The following is a 15,417-nucleotide window of genomic DNA, read 5'->3' on the forward strand; positions in this document are numbered from 1 at the left end:
TTGAGATAGGCATTTTTTTCAAGACAAAGCACTTTAAAATTAATTTTCCCCACTGTGTTGTTCTGCTTTTGCCTGTCTTTCTTATGCTATGATTATACTTGTTTATTTTCTTGAACCTGATTTGTTGTGTTACATACATAGGCTTTTAAGTGGAATTCAGAAGAACCCTTTCTATTGATGGCACTGCTAGTCTGTTTTAAAGATGTTTAACAGTTTGCAGGAAACAGAATTGTGGAATGGTTAAGGTTGGAATGGACCTCTGCAAGTCATCACAGTATGGAAAAAGCAGTACAAGGGTATAGATTCTGAAGCTCAGTTTCATGTAACAGATGCAGACATTTTGGCAGCAATGATGGCTTCAGTAGTTCCTTTTCCTTGCTGCTTGCTCTTGCTACTGGATTATAGTGAGCTGTCCCAGACAAAAATTCTACGTGGGAGCATTCTACAAAGAGAATCACAGATCTTAGATTAGTTTCTGTCTTTCCTCTTGTGCTGGTTTTAAAGTAAACAAAATGCACCCAACTCAAGAGATTACAAGTCAGACTTACAGTTTACTAAAAAAAAAAATTACAATAAATGCAATGATACAGGGAAAACTGGTTTTAACCCACAAAGACAGATGTATAACCCTGCACCCCGGGACAAGAACACAGTGGTGTTCATCCACCCCGGTGCTGGCCACCATGTGGCCCCCCTGGAGGCAAAGTAAAAGGAAATGGTCTCTATGATGATTGCAGTTCTGTTGAAGTGATGATCATAGTCTTGTCGAGAGCGACTGTTGCAGTCCTGTTGAAGTTCTGGTCATCCTCTGGATATGACAAGTGGTACTAGAAATCCCAAAACCCCAAGATTATATGTGCTCAGGTTCAGCTGGGAATGTCCAGTACCTCCCCCAGGGTTATTTAACTCTGTGAGTCATGGGATATTTTTGGAGTCCTTGATGGTCTAAGTTGTTGGAGCTGCCTATTATGCCAGTCCAGTATGGCCCATTAGCAGAGATGACCCCCCAGGCTGGGTGTGAAGGTGCTAATTCCTCCCCAGAGGGGAGTTATCACAGCTGAGTCATTGGTGTGAAGACAAAGAAACACTCTTCCCAGAGTTCTTTAACACCCACCTTGTAGCCTGAGGTGTCAGGTGTGCCCTGGGCAGCTACTGCAAATTATCCATTATTACCAGTACTTCAGAAATGACACGGAGAGTGTAGAATACAGTTTTGATTATACCCACATAGTGATAAACTGGTCCTAGCCTCTACAATTAGGACACCTCCACATCTTTTTTTTTAGTATGATTTTTTCAACATGGATCAGTTATTTGATTTATTTCACAGTGTGAAAAAAACAATTTTTGGAGCAACTAAGCACAACTAATAAATAGGAATGAGCAGCTGTGGGTGGAAACAGTAGGAATTCCTTACATCTGTACTCCTGCTGAAGTTCCTGTATTTAAAAAACATAACCTTGAAGCTTCCTAAAAATATAATATTTTAAACTATACATATGCTTGAATTTGCTTAAAAATACAGTACAAATTGTATATGTGTTCGTGCTCTTCTTACTTTATTAGCTTTACATACTAATATGATTTTGATGCATGTTTGATTATATCTTTGTAATAGATTGAAATACGTTCATCTTATACAATATTCAGAGAAATAATTTAGGTAGGGCACACTGGAAATTTTGTTTTATCACACTTTTCTGTTTATTCCTTATACTGATTAGCTATAGGCACTGCTGTGATATGCGTAGTGACAGCAGGTCTAAACTGCTGTAGTTTAATTGAACTGTGTTCTGATAGTCAGAGCTGCTTATGTGCCATTGCTCCTTGTACTTCTCCAGAGAGGGTGTGAAAATATCTTTGTAACTTAACAGTTTGTAATACTGTATTTATCAGTTGTTCATAAACATTTTAGGCTCCATCTTGGTATGTGCTACAGGTAGAAGGAAAAGTACTATAAAAAAATTAAACTAGATGATGCTCAGAAAGAGCTACAAGAACAACATCACTTGCAACAATCTTTGGCTCCTCAGGCCTCAAATATCAAGTAATTTTTGAATCTTATTTCATTATTATGATAAATTTACTGAAAATATATTAAGTTATTGGTGCATAGCGTGATAGTCGAGTTTGGAGAAGAAATAATGCCATCCCCCCAAATCTGGATGTGAACACTTACAATTCCAAATCTAAATTATCAGGTTTAGTTTGGTACCTCTAGCTTTAACTTTCTGTTTAAGTCCTTGAAATAGTTCTGATATGGTTTTTAAAATACAAAGAGCCTATTCAGTCCTGTTATATGTAGATGAAACTTCTCTTGGCTGCATCAGAAACTGAAGTTGCTTATGTGGGGTTGAATTTGTCTATACAATTCCAAGCATAATCTAATCAAAATAATTAAAAACAAACAATGGAAAATACCACAAATTTAATATAAGCAATGCCAGCTGTAAGTCATCATCTTTAAATAGAGAAGATGTATTAAAAATTCATTAACTTGAATTTGTATTACAGTCAGTGCTTGCCTGAAATTCAGGAGATTTTACATGTAGAGCTATAATTTAAGGACAACTGCTTATTACCTTGCTCTTGTCGTAGGTTGTATCTGTCATTCTGTAGTAGGAGTGCAGACTGCAAAAGTAGTACAGACCATGTCCTAACTTAACTGATCCTGTCCATTCCACGCCAAGTCAGACTCTTCAGTTTTATGGTCTTCACTGCTAATAAGATCTTTACAGATAGCTTTGTTTAGATGTACTGTAGGTTAGTTCTTCACTTCCCTATATGAAAAGAGGAAAAGAAAAGAGAAGCTTTATTGATTAGATTTTGTTGTTCTTAGGGTTCTGAAAGGTCTATTGGATACAGAAGAGAGCCTTTTTATGGCAGGCCTTAAGTTTGTAAATGGATAATACTTTCAATTAAGTAGCTGAGAATAGTCATGGGAAAAGAATGCTTAAGTTTATGAAACAGTCAAATTGGCATTTAAGTGACCCTTTGCATGCCATTGCTTATCTGCATTGCTTAAAGATCATTTGGTTAGCAAGATTATATATTAAAACAAATAGTGTCAACAGACAATGAGTGTTTTACCCTCAATAAATACTTACTGTCAGATTATCAATGGTGCAGAAACTGCACAATTTTCTAAAAAACCTGTATTTAGTGCATTAAGTGAAGGTAATGTAGGCCACACACATAGTATTGTTTTTTTATGTCCCCTTTTCAAAGAATGATAAATAGTCTATTTTAGGAGAGTGTGTGCCATAAAAACATTCACCTTTACCTGCAGCATGCCCCGAATATTTCAGTGTACATTGATAAAGCATTCATTTAATTCATTCAATGAAATGATAACTTCTACACAAGAGCAATACTGGTAATGTAATTAAAATAACATTCAAATTGGTTTTATTTATTTAAAGTAAATGATAAAACTTACAGAAAAAGTTCCTGGAAATTTTAAAATTGTTTTGCCAGCCATCATTTATGGAAATCATTGTAAGTTCAAAGTTAAACTGTTTTTCATCTATTTTTGTTTTATTTTGGTTGTGTGGTAATTGCATTGTAGAGAAAATGAATTGTATTACAGCATCCTAAACTTCTGTAAACATTTATGAAGGTTATATACTTCCTATTGAGTTAAAAAAGCAGTGTGAAATATTTCTTTCTAATTTTAAATTAATATGATTTTCTTATTAAAGCACTGATCTCTGATTTCACAATCTGGAACAATTACTTGTTTCTATTCATGTTGTAAAACTATTCAATTAGTTAAAAAAAAATCCTTTGCGTCAAATGGGATTGCTGTAAGCATGCCTCAAATCCTAATCAATCTTATATATTGTGTAATTGAGCTGCTTTTCAAACTGGATATTTCATTCATATGTTTAACTTTCACATTTTATTCATAACCTCAATCCTGTTCTCATTGACGCAAAAAAGCCACTGATTTCAGTAGAGACTTCGGACTGTAAGATCTGTGAAACTGTCTCATTGAAGCATAAAGTAACTAGGCTCTTTTCTATACATTAAAATTTTATGACTTGAAAAAATTATTTTGAGTGATTTTAACTAAAATAAAGAGATTTATTGACACTATTTTCTGTGAGGTTGTCACGTGCCTATAAGCCTCTGGACTCAAAGTTTATTAATGTAGTGGAGATATTCTGATATATGCTTCAGATAATTTTTCAATTGTGAGTCAAAGTTCTATTACGCCGATTTTACAAGTGTGACTTTTACTTTTTTTTCAGTCTTCTTTTTTTCCAAAAAATGTAAGCAAATATGAAATATTTTTGTAATGTGAACATGTATTGCATGATAAATCAATCTTATGTTTTTCTTTACACAGTTTTGTAATTCTTGATGATTTCCCTTTTATAATATCTGTTTATAACATAAGGCATAGGTCCTTATAACAAAAAGTCAAGTTGTTGAAAGTGTCATTGTCCTAGAAGAACCTGGGATGAAATAGTTAAACCTGAAAACTGTTTAGTGTAATTTCAAAGTGGAATTTCTACCGTTTTCATTTCATTCTCCTAAAAATATGAAGGTACTTACAAACTTTAATTAAAGTAACCTATATTTGTGGAGTCATTTCTGATTTTTGTTTTTTACGTCTCAGACATTTTCCGTACACTGCCCCTCACATTGTAACTCTCTGCATGTTAGACATTTATTAACTTTGTAGAGTTCATACAGTAGCCAGGGACTGTGTTTAGAATTTGATCTGTGGCCTGTGGAAGTCAATAGACTTTCATCACCTTCAGTACAACTTAGATTGGAGAGTTAAATGGTAGAATTTTGTAGTTATTAGCTTTTCAAAGATAGCCAAAGACCTCATGTTTCCTCTAAAATCAACAGCTGAATTGAAAAGCTAGGAAGATGTTCAAGTGACAGCATGTCATAAAGCTAATTCAAAGTTTTAAGTGTATTTACAGATACTCTCTGCTGAGAGAGAATTTGAATATATGTGTAACATTTTTGCACAACATTTATTCATATACCCAATTTAAGATGGAAACTCTGCATTGCTCAGTTTCAGTTTTCAGTGCAACAAAGGAAAGATCTACTTAAGTTGCAAGAGGAAAACTGTGACTCCTGCTTTTTTTTTTTTATTTTAAAATTATTACCAACAATTTAGCTTTACCCGTTTTTCTTTTCTAAATAATTTTAGTAGAAATTACTAGTCACCTTGTGCCAAGTATTTATGTTTGCAGTTTACATCCTATGGTCTGATGAATGTCATGATGTAGTATTGGATAAATGATGTATTTTGGAATCTAGAGAATAGATATGAAGATTCTTGATTTCTTTATTTTCATTTTTAGAGGCCTTTTATATTAGGTGCAGAGAGACATGGACCATAAGGAGGAAGAACCAATATACTAATTTGAAAGAGCAAGCTGAAAGGAAAAGTTAGGAGCTTACTTATTTTCAGACTTACTATGATTTAATTCCTTCTGTAACGTACAGTGTTATTATGATGTTTCAGGATTTTGTAATTTTAAAGAAGTGGAAAAGAAAAGAAAAAGATTTGAAAAAATTCTCTTATTTGGTGGATGTATTTTAAAATAATTAGAACAAGGCTACTAAAAGACTTGTTTCTTGCTTAGAATGTAAAAAGTATTGTATGTTTTTAAAAATAAATTGCATTTTGTAGACATGTTTTAAGTTCTATGCTGCAATTTAGGTTATAAATATATTCTACTCACGTGAGAAATCCCATTGAAATAACAAGAAATACTAAGCAAATACAGTAAGTTTTCTGTGGATGTAAAATTCTGCAATAGTAAAAGGTTTAAAGTACACACCCACCAGCCCTTTATCACACACAGAGTCTTACCTCAATCTTGACTCTACAGACACTTAGGAACAAGCATAACTTTAAGCAATTGAGTGCAGTTCTGTTGAGCTCAACACATGCACAAAAGGAAACACATACATAACTGGGAGCTAGAAAAACTTGTAGTCAAAAGTATTCATTGCATATGTAGTAGGTAGTTATGTGATAATTGCAGGATGCTTAATAAATGAGGAGCCGAAGAAGAAGAAAATGGATTATAGTTAATTTTTCTGAGGCTGACACAGCAGGTAAGTAGAGATCTGTCAAAAAATTTGTTCTATAAGAAGTAGTAAGGATGTGTAAATTAATTGTGGAATAGACCTACTCAGTTTTATCGTGTTGCTATATTACCAGTTGTTACATGTGATTGTAGTGAATTCCCAAATATTTGGAGTTTTTAAATTTTTTATTTGTTTTGCAATAAATATTGTGGATATGAATTAATATGAAGCATATTATTTTTCATTACTTATTACTTTGCTTTTTTGTGTCTTTCTAGTTTCTATAATGATACCAAAAAATTCAGAATTGGAGCCTTAATACTCTCAAGTTATTTCTGTTGGTTTTTCAGACTGGCAGTTTGCTACTTCTAGTTTCTGAGTATCACCAGCTCTAGAAATACCAAATTATTGCTTCTAAAGTCCATAGTGACTAAAGAATGGTGGAGTGGTAAATAAGGATAAGGCTTGGTCAGTTTTACAAGGCAATTTGTGTAGCTTGTTAACTTGGGTTCACTTGAAAAAAATGCATTTTAGTGCAGCCAAATGCAAGGTCATAAGGATAAGAATAGGGAATTAGGGTCATACTTTGTAGGAGGGGAGATTGTATCCTGAAAAGCAGCAGTAACTCTGAAAGGAGCTTTACATTCTTGAAAGATAAGCAGCAGAAGATGTCTCTGTAATACTCTCTGAACTATAAATTAAACATGTTTACCTTAAACTAAAGGAAGTGAGACATTAGCAATAATATAGAAAAGAAGTTTTGGGATTAGAAATATTATACAGAGCTATTCTGTTCCAGGTAAGTGCTCTAATAACTGAGATGGTCATGTCAGCACTTGTTGTCTTTCTTGTCGGTATGACTTTTGCATTCTTTTCTGCTCAGCAACACAGCTTCCTGTACCCAGAATGCTCAAATAATCAAATGGTAAGTGAGGTTTGAATCCTCAGATAAGCAATGAATTCTCATTTCCTGGCTCTGTGCTTCAATAATGTATTAACAAAAAAAAAGGTGGAAATGACATCTCTGCTTTTTACTCTTAAAAGAAAAAAGAAAAGCACCTTGCCCCTCCTTGAAAGAATGGATACATCCACTCTTAGAAGAGGGCTCCATGTTCTGGATTTGAAATGAAAAGAAATATATACCTGCAGCCCCTGAAAAGTTCCAGAGAGGGTCAGCAGATTTCGTTGGCTAAATATGTGATTATTCTTCCATACGAATATTTTTAGGAATGTTGTGCACTTAATTTACTAACAGAGTGTTTCAAATAAAGTTACAAGGGAGCAAGCAGAAGGGTCAATTCCTGTATGTGTTCTCTCTTTTTCTTGACTACCAGTTCTGTATTAAGACTTATCATTATGTAGGTTTTATAAAAGAGAGAGAGAGAGAGAGAGTTGATCTGAATATGTTACCTGTATGGTAGTTTCTGATCCAAGAGGATTTGCTAAATGAAAACGTAACATACCTAATAGTTGAGATTTCAGTCTAGACAAATTGAGACTAGCTGTAAGATTTCAATGTATAGCACTGAAAGTAGCAGATTCTGAAATTATCCATTATTTACTCCCTTCAAATCAAGACTAGATTTCTTTCTGAGGTGTTACCTGGGTTTCATGCAGCCAATCGTGAACTTGGTGCAGGAATACTGATGAAATTTTATTGTCTGTATTATTTAGAAGGTCAGGCTAATAATGATGCTTCTCTCTGCTCTTAAAATATGAATCAATAAATTGCTTTATGAAAGTTTTTTTTAATTGAATTCTTTTGATGTAGTCAGTACTGTCCTAAGCATCAAGGATGGCATTATTTCAGGGTACAGGATTAGGTCCTGATGTTTCCCTTTGGTTTTTGTGAACTTCTGCTTTGGTCAGCAATTTGGGTAGCACATGAATATGATTCATGGTCTTTGTTGGAGTATTTGCTTTTGATTCCGTAGCACTTCTGTCTGTTGAACAGATACATACAGATACATACAGAGAATATAAGGACTCAGTGAGAATAAGGATACTAATCAGCATTTAAGCAGAGGTCTCAGCATACCAGAAACCCAGCCATTAACTATTTTGCAGGACATGGTGGGAGAGAATTTAAGGAAATTCTGAGACAATAAATCAATGGCTCTCAGGAGTGTGAGAGGCTGTGTAAGGGTGGCAAAAAAGGTGTTCAGAAAGGAACCCCCCTGAACGTAGGAAGTCAGTGACTGAGTTAGAAGTCTACAAAAGTAGAACTTATTATTTTACTGCTTTGGAGATGACAAAAAAGGAAAGGCTGTGAAGGCTTTTAAAGCAGAGGAGCATCTTGTATTTGAATGAGCTTTTCTTTTTTTGTTACTTCAAAGGATAGAATAGTGTTCCAAGGACCAAAACTATGGTCTTTGCAGTAGCAGTTTGAATGACTGTGAACAGAACAAGACAATGCTTGTCTAGGTTAAGAAACTGATGGTGCAGCAAGCGAGATATGAAATTAGATATCAGACATTAGTTTTGTAGAGAAATTAGAAAAAGCATTTAATTTTAGAATGTTATGAATATCACCTGTGTTCTGAGTCTGTGTTAGCCATAGTGAATGAAGAAAGAAAGTAGTGGAGAGGTCATGAAGGTTGAAAAGGCCAAGGCTCATTAGAACCTTATCTTTCAGCCTTGCTGAGCTAGAACTGGCAGCTTGACATCCCTAAGAGAAAGATCTTCTGATATTTCTGTTGGTGCAGAACAGAGTGGTGAATCACGCTCCTATTCATTACCATAGAGAAGGAACCTGTACGTGGCTTTGACTATAAAGTTACTAGACATTGGGTAGAGGAAAATGAGAAGAGAGTAAAGGACAGAACCCCTTGAAATGCCCGGGAAGTTGAAAGAGTTACTTGGGAGTGGATCTAGAGGAGCTGAATTGCAGAAGCTAGGGGAGGACAGGATTTGAAGCTGAGAATCTGATTTTCAAGAAGTAGCCAACAGGTTCAGGAAATTGAGGGTGCTTGAGCTTTATGAATGATTAGAAATTTTGGGGAGGAAAGTTTTAGATTTAGAGCTACATTCCCCAGACAGGAAGAGAATTAAAGTTTCAAAAGAAGCCTGTACTAAAATTCTTTGCTGAATTCATTTAATCCCCGAAATCAGGAGAACTAAATTCTTTGGAGGACTGCCATCTAGTGGCACCATCTACAATCACCTGGTTCTCATTTTTAAAACTGGTTGCCTTGTGTGAGCCTTGAAGGTCGAAGATATCGTTTACCTGACACTAATTTAGGTCCGTTTAAGCTGTTCACCTTTCATAACTGACCAATTCCCTCCATTTAGCTAATTTCACAAATGCAAATTTTCTGTCTGGGGGTATGCATGGTTTCTGTGTAGTGGATGGTGAAATTGAAATTACTTTAACCATTTAAATAGTGATAGATTTTTTTTTTCTCTAATTCTGAGTTCTTCTGTGAAAGAATTTTGTTTGACTATAACGAAGTCCAAAGACGCCTGCAGTGGTAGGATTTTGTGGTAAATCAGATCAAGAAAGCAATAATTTTCTTGCTTTAAAGTCTTGCCTTCACTATGAAAAATATCCACAGGCTTAAAAATATATATAACTTTTCATTCACATCTGCAAAAAAAATGTCTTGCAGAGCAGGATGCATCATTTTATCAGGATGTAAACTTGCCAAGGTCAGGTACAACTCTCTCCTGAGATTGCCTGTATTAAATTTATTTAATCAGATAGCAAAGGTCTCTTGTTTTGCACTCCTGTTTAATCTTGGCATGCTCTGCAAGCATCAATCTGAGGGTTAAAAAAGCTATTTTTTTTAGCCATGAAAACAAGTATTAAACTAAATATATTTTTATGAAGGTTATATGTGGATTGTCAAACCTTTTCCTCACAGATATCCTGCAAAAATTTTAATGAGATTTGTAGCTTCATATTATGTTTGTTAAGGTTCCTTCATACAGGAATGCCTGTATCTCCCCAAGACATTCTGATTTTACACTTTTTTACCAGCAGATGGAAACAATATTATTAAATCAGTATTATTATTACTTGGAGCTTTACTCCATGTTGCTTCCCTCTTCCAGAAATGAAAAGTCTGATGTTTTGCATTAACTCACAGTTGATTATTTAATATAAACTCATTGAATTGAAAATTATTTGTGACAGAAGTGCCCCAGGGAGGGACAGCTCTTTTTACATTGTTGCCTTAAAACACTTTTAACCACCAAATGATAAGAAATATTTTGATTGTTTTATACCTTTTTGCATGTTGTATAGCTTCATTTGACGTTCCTTTTATGCAGGCACCCACCTTGAAGAGTCAGAACCACCTGTGGTGGGCTTACCCTGGCTGGACTCCTGGTGCCCATCAAAGCCGTTTCATCAGTCCCCTCCTCAGCTGGTCGGGGGAGAGAAAATATAGTGAAAGGCTCATGGGTTGAGATAAAAACAGGGAGAGATCACTCACCAATTACCATCACAGGCAAAACAGACTTGACTTGGAAGAAAAGAAAATACATTATTACCAATCAAATCAGAGTAGGAAAATAAGAAATAAAATCAAATCTTAAAACACTTTCCCCCAACTCCTCTCTCTTTCCGAAGATTTTACTCCAGAATTCGCTACCTCTTCCACTCCAGCGGCACAAGGGAACATGGGATTGAGTTCATTACATGTGTTACCTCCGCTGCTCTTTCCTCCTCGGTGAGAAGACTCCTCACACTCTTCCCCAGCTCTAGTGTGGGGTCCCTCCCACAGGAAATAATCCTCCATGAACTTCTCCAAAGGGAGTCCACCCCACAGGCTACAATTCTTCATGTATTGCTCCAGTGTGGGTCCCCCATGGATCACAAGTTCTGCCAGCAAACCTGCTCCAGTTTGGACCCCTCTCTGCAGGTCTACAGGTCTTGCTGAAAACCTAGTACAGCACAAGCTTCCCACAGGGTCACAGCCTCCTTTGGGCACCCACCTGCTCTGGTATGGGGCTCCTCCACAGGCTGCAGGTGGGTCACTGCTCCTCTGTGGACCTCCATGGGCTGCAGGGGAATCTCAGCTCTGTCACCTGGAGCACTTCCTCCCCCTTCTTCTTCTTCACCAAACTCAGCGTCTGCAGTTTCTGCAGCTGTTTCTGTCCCATATTTCTTCGCTGTCTTCAGTTGTTCCTGCTCAGCTTTTTTCCCCCCTCCTGAAACATATTATCCCAGAGGTGCTCACACTATCGCTGACGAGCTCACCCTTGTCGGGTGCAAGGTCCATCTTGGAGCTGTTTGGCATTAGCTCTGTCAGACATGGAGGAAGCTTCCAGCAGCTTCTCAGAGAAGCCACCCTGTAGCTACCCCACTACCAAAACCTTGCCACAAAAATCCAGTACAAAACAAACTACTTCGACATAAAGAAAAACTAGGAAGCCCAAATGCTTGTCAGAAGTTTGGATTTCAGTTCTTACTTTTCTTCTCTTTAAGAAATAGATCAAAGCTTCCATTTGAAGAATGAAACCTAAAGAGATTTCAAGAACTACTCCCAGATCTGCAATCTTTTTCTCTGTGTGAGATCTACAGCTTATGAGTAAGTGCTGCATTTTAAGAATTCCTTTTTAATGACTGAATGTACTTCAAGAAGGCATTTTATTTGTTAAATCAAAGGCTGGTTCTCAGTTATGCTGAGGCACCCACTGCCACTTATTCAGTATTCTGAAAATTTAAATAGGTATTTAAATGGAAATACATTGCAATAAGCAGAAATGAGAATCAAGTCCACTTTAGCAGTCTACTCTGACAGTAGAATTACAACTAACAGAAGTAACACTCTTTAATTCCATGGATGCACAAGAAACTTCATGATTGTTTGCAGAAAAGCTCCCCCAAACCTGACTAACACCAGTAGATGTCAGTGTTGCCATATTCCAGTGTGTTGAGAAAAATCAAATGTTCCATTTAATATGTGTTTTAATTTACATACCTATATGGATACCTGAATATATGATATTGAGCACTGATGTTTTAGTTGTTGCTAAGTGGTGCTTACTTTAAATCAAGGACCTTTCAGTTTCCCGTACTCTGTCAGAGTCTAATTAAAAATTATTCAATACTTCATTTATTTTTTCATTTATTTTAATTTAGTAACAAGTGTTTCCCTCTGTACATTTCAGGCAGTGGACATGAAATTGCATTTTAATTTATTTGACAAAGATGTGTTATGCCTAGTTTATAGTGCAGGTTAATGAACTGGAATTCACAAAACATCTGAGAAACAATAGTTTGTTATTGCAAAAAATACTTGCTTAATAATTAATAACAATTAAACACCAGAGGATAACAGTTATTCTTTAGGTTTTGATTACATCAGGTGATTCAGGGATGGGGACACAAAATATAAGAGTGCAAAATTACAGTCAGATATTAACTATGTTTCCATATAATACAATTGTACTTGTAAACATTGTACAGAGTCCTCCTGTCTTTTCTTCTGGGTTCATGAATGTCCCTCAGTTTATTTTTTTCTGTTAATGTCACCATCAGTTGCATACTTTTTTTATTTTAAAATTTAACTTCCCCACAAGGTCTGGGGTTATTTAATTTAAATTTCTTGTAATAATTTTTAGGGAAGACTGATTTCAGCCCTTTATGAGCTTCAAATAACTTTGAATTAATTTTTCACATCTCTTTGCTTTGACACATATCCTGAGATATGCTGATCTTTTTTCCCATTAAATATAAATTTTTTTTTATCAACATAGTCCCTATGTCACTCTTTTTTTTTTCTTTACAATTTTATATAAAATAAAATCCAGTCCACTAAAACTAAGGAAATGTGGTATATAAATCTTATTTCAAATGAACATCTAAATAAATTAAGTTTTCTTTTTTTTAACAGACAAGTTTGATTAAAAGATCAATCTCAGCTCTGGAGATGAATGCTTTTGAAGATGAAACTATGTTAAATATGTCAGCTAATTTCAAAACCAGCATGAAAGAATTGAAGGTTATGAAGCAATGGTTAGCTGAGCCAGAGATTGGGAAAAGCTCCTCTACCAAGCATCTATTGAATCAAATCTGTAATCATCCTCAGTCAACGCAGACAGACATACCAGTAGAAAAAAATGCCTACTTTGCCTGGACAGATGATGGTGAGAATGACATTGTTTTTGTGAAATGACCTCAAAAGGCTGGGGTTAAATACACTGTTTTTCCAAGAAGAAAGAAAAAAAAGAAATCAAAGAAAATAATAAACCCTAGAAAATTAGAAGCTGTGATTAAGAAATTAAGTCAACCCTGAGAGATTCTTCTGAGGTTTTCTTTAATTAATATGTATTGCCTTTTTAAAGAATAGATTTTAATTTCTAGCTGTATTATCTAATTATAGGTTTTATATTTTTAATATTACATATTGCTCTGAAATTAAGAGAAGAAATTTAGTTATCTAGGAATAATATAGATTTTTTAATGCACAGAAAAAATAAATGCTGCTCAGTTATCTTTAGGACTTTTACTATGTACTGCAATTTAAATGGAATGGCTTCTTGAAATGACAAAAAATGTTTTATCTAAATATAAATGCATTATTAAAATGGTCAAACCTTTTTCTTCAGAGAGACGAGGGTGAAAGGAATGCTCTTGCTAGTTTTTTGATATTTCTTAAGTACTTATGTTCTAAGTGTGACCTGCAAAAAAATTCCAAATGTCGTCTATTTTTGCGTACAGTTATATATGTTCACATTGTAATTACTCTGATGTTCAGGTCTGGTTCTTCAAGCCAGTTTTCCATTCAGTTTCTAACTTTTTCTACTTTTAGGCACCTTTCAGTAGATTTATTCTTAAGGAAAGAAAAGATACTTAAATGGTATGGTATACTGGTATAGTGAGCTGTGAGTAAGGGAGAAGGTGGCCTTTTTCCAAGGTCTTTTGAGACCCTTGCTCAGGATACAACACTTTTAAATGGAGTTCGAGATAGCCTAAACAGGAAGGACAGGAAGATTTTTAATTTCTTGCTTTCTGCAAAAGTATAGTAAGCAAGTAAATGGAAAAGTAATGTGTTTCCTGTTTATAATTAAACTATTATTTGATGTTACAATTTTATAAAATACTACTAGTGTTTTTCTATATGTTTATATATATATTTATATTTTTTCTATGTATTTATGTATTTTTTTCAACACTTTTAAATTCCTTTCTAGTGCTACAAACCTGCCATTAATTCTGCCCAAGACCCTGCACAGGTAGAAAGAAACAACAAAACCAAAATAAAAACATTGCTGAAAAAACAGAAATTAAAAGAATATTTTAAAAGTCCAAACTGTCTTTTCGTTGAGGCCTATTTTCTGAGACAGAATTAGTTCCTAGGTATGTGAGCTCAGATGTCTCAGGTCAAATTGAACTTGGGTAAAGGCCATTTGTGTTTACAGGTTAGTTGGCCAAGAATGACGCAGATGGGTAAAGAAAAATAGATGATTACACTAACTGAAGGCAAACCTAAGATGTGAAGATGCTAGTTCTTTCATAAATGAGGTTTTACAAAAGTCATTCTTTGCTACCATGCTTCAGAAAAGCCACTTAAAGTATAAGGGAGGTTGCAGAAAAGGTGTGTGTTACACTGGAGCAGATTGCACACGGAATTGTGGAGTCTCCATCTTTGAACTCTGCTCATTCTCTGCAGGACTGTATTTTATCAAGGTTATATAACAGTTTGAAACAATATGAACCAGCTGAGAAAGACTTTTCAACCGGTAATATTTATTTCCTTTCATGATTATGTTTGGTAGCATGCTAACAATTATGATAACAAATTACTTAGCTTTATTTCATGATTCAGAAAGTATATGTGTATTTTTGCTAGTATATTTTCTACCTGATTTGATCAGATATTATGATGTGATTAAAAAGAGAATATTAAAGTAAACATGCTAATTAATTAAAAAGAGGATATTAAACTTGCTAATTAAGCATGTGTTTTTTCCAGTCTCAAAATTGAAAGAATATGTAAATTAGAAGATAAACCATTTCATATAATGTGTGTCATTAACAGGTGAACAAATCCCCATTCTAAATGACATTGTGACAAGAAGTTATGCAAAAATACTATACTTAACAAGTCTGAAAATTTTTGTGAGTTTTTGTGTGTATGTGTTATCTTGGTGCTTAGAAAAACACACTTAGATAGCTTAATTTATATATAAACATGAAATTTAATGTTCATGCTCTTTGTAGAACTTTCATCTTGATTTTAGCAAAAATAAACCCTTTTGTGTGGGTTCATGACAGCCAAGTTATATTACTCCGTCACTGCCCTTGTCATTGCAACTAACATGAGATTCAGCAGCTTGCTTTCAGGTAAATTTCTTCCAGTAACTAAAGCTATGGGGGTTTGTATTAATTTTACTGAAACA

General features: G+C 34.8%; 1 long non-coding RNA gene across 1 annotated transcript; it reads right to left on the minus strand.

Annotated features, from left to right (window-relative positions):
• Positions 1 to 543: 543 nt before the first annotated feature.
• On the minus strand, positions 544 to 11,519 carry LOC135416027 (uncharacterized). The gene is made up of 3 exons (XR_010431398.1): positions 11,005 to 11,519; positions 10,381 to 10,433; positions 544 to 2,780 (listed from the first exon to the last, which is right to left on the minus strand). It is a non-coding gene; the product is annotated as an uncharacterized LOC135416027 (long non-coding RNA).
• Positions 11,520 to 15,417: the final 3,898 nt, after the last annotated feature.

The sequence above is a fragment of the Pseudopipra pipra genome, chromosome 6, assembly GCF_036250125.1.
Source record: "Pseudopipra pipra isolate bDixPip1 chromosome 6, bDixPip1.hap1, whole genome shotgun sequence".
NCBI classification, from domain to species: Eukaryota; Metazoa; Chordata; class Aves; order Passeriformes; family Pipridae; genus Pseudopipra; species Pseudopipra pipra.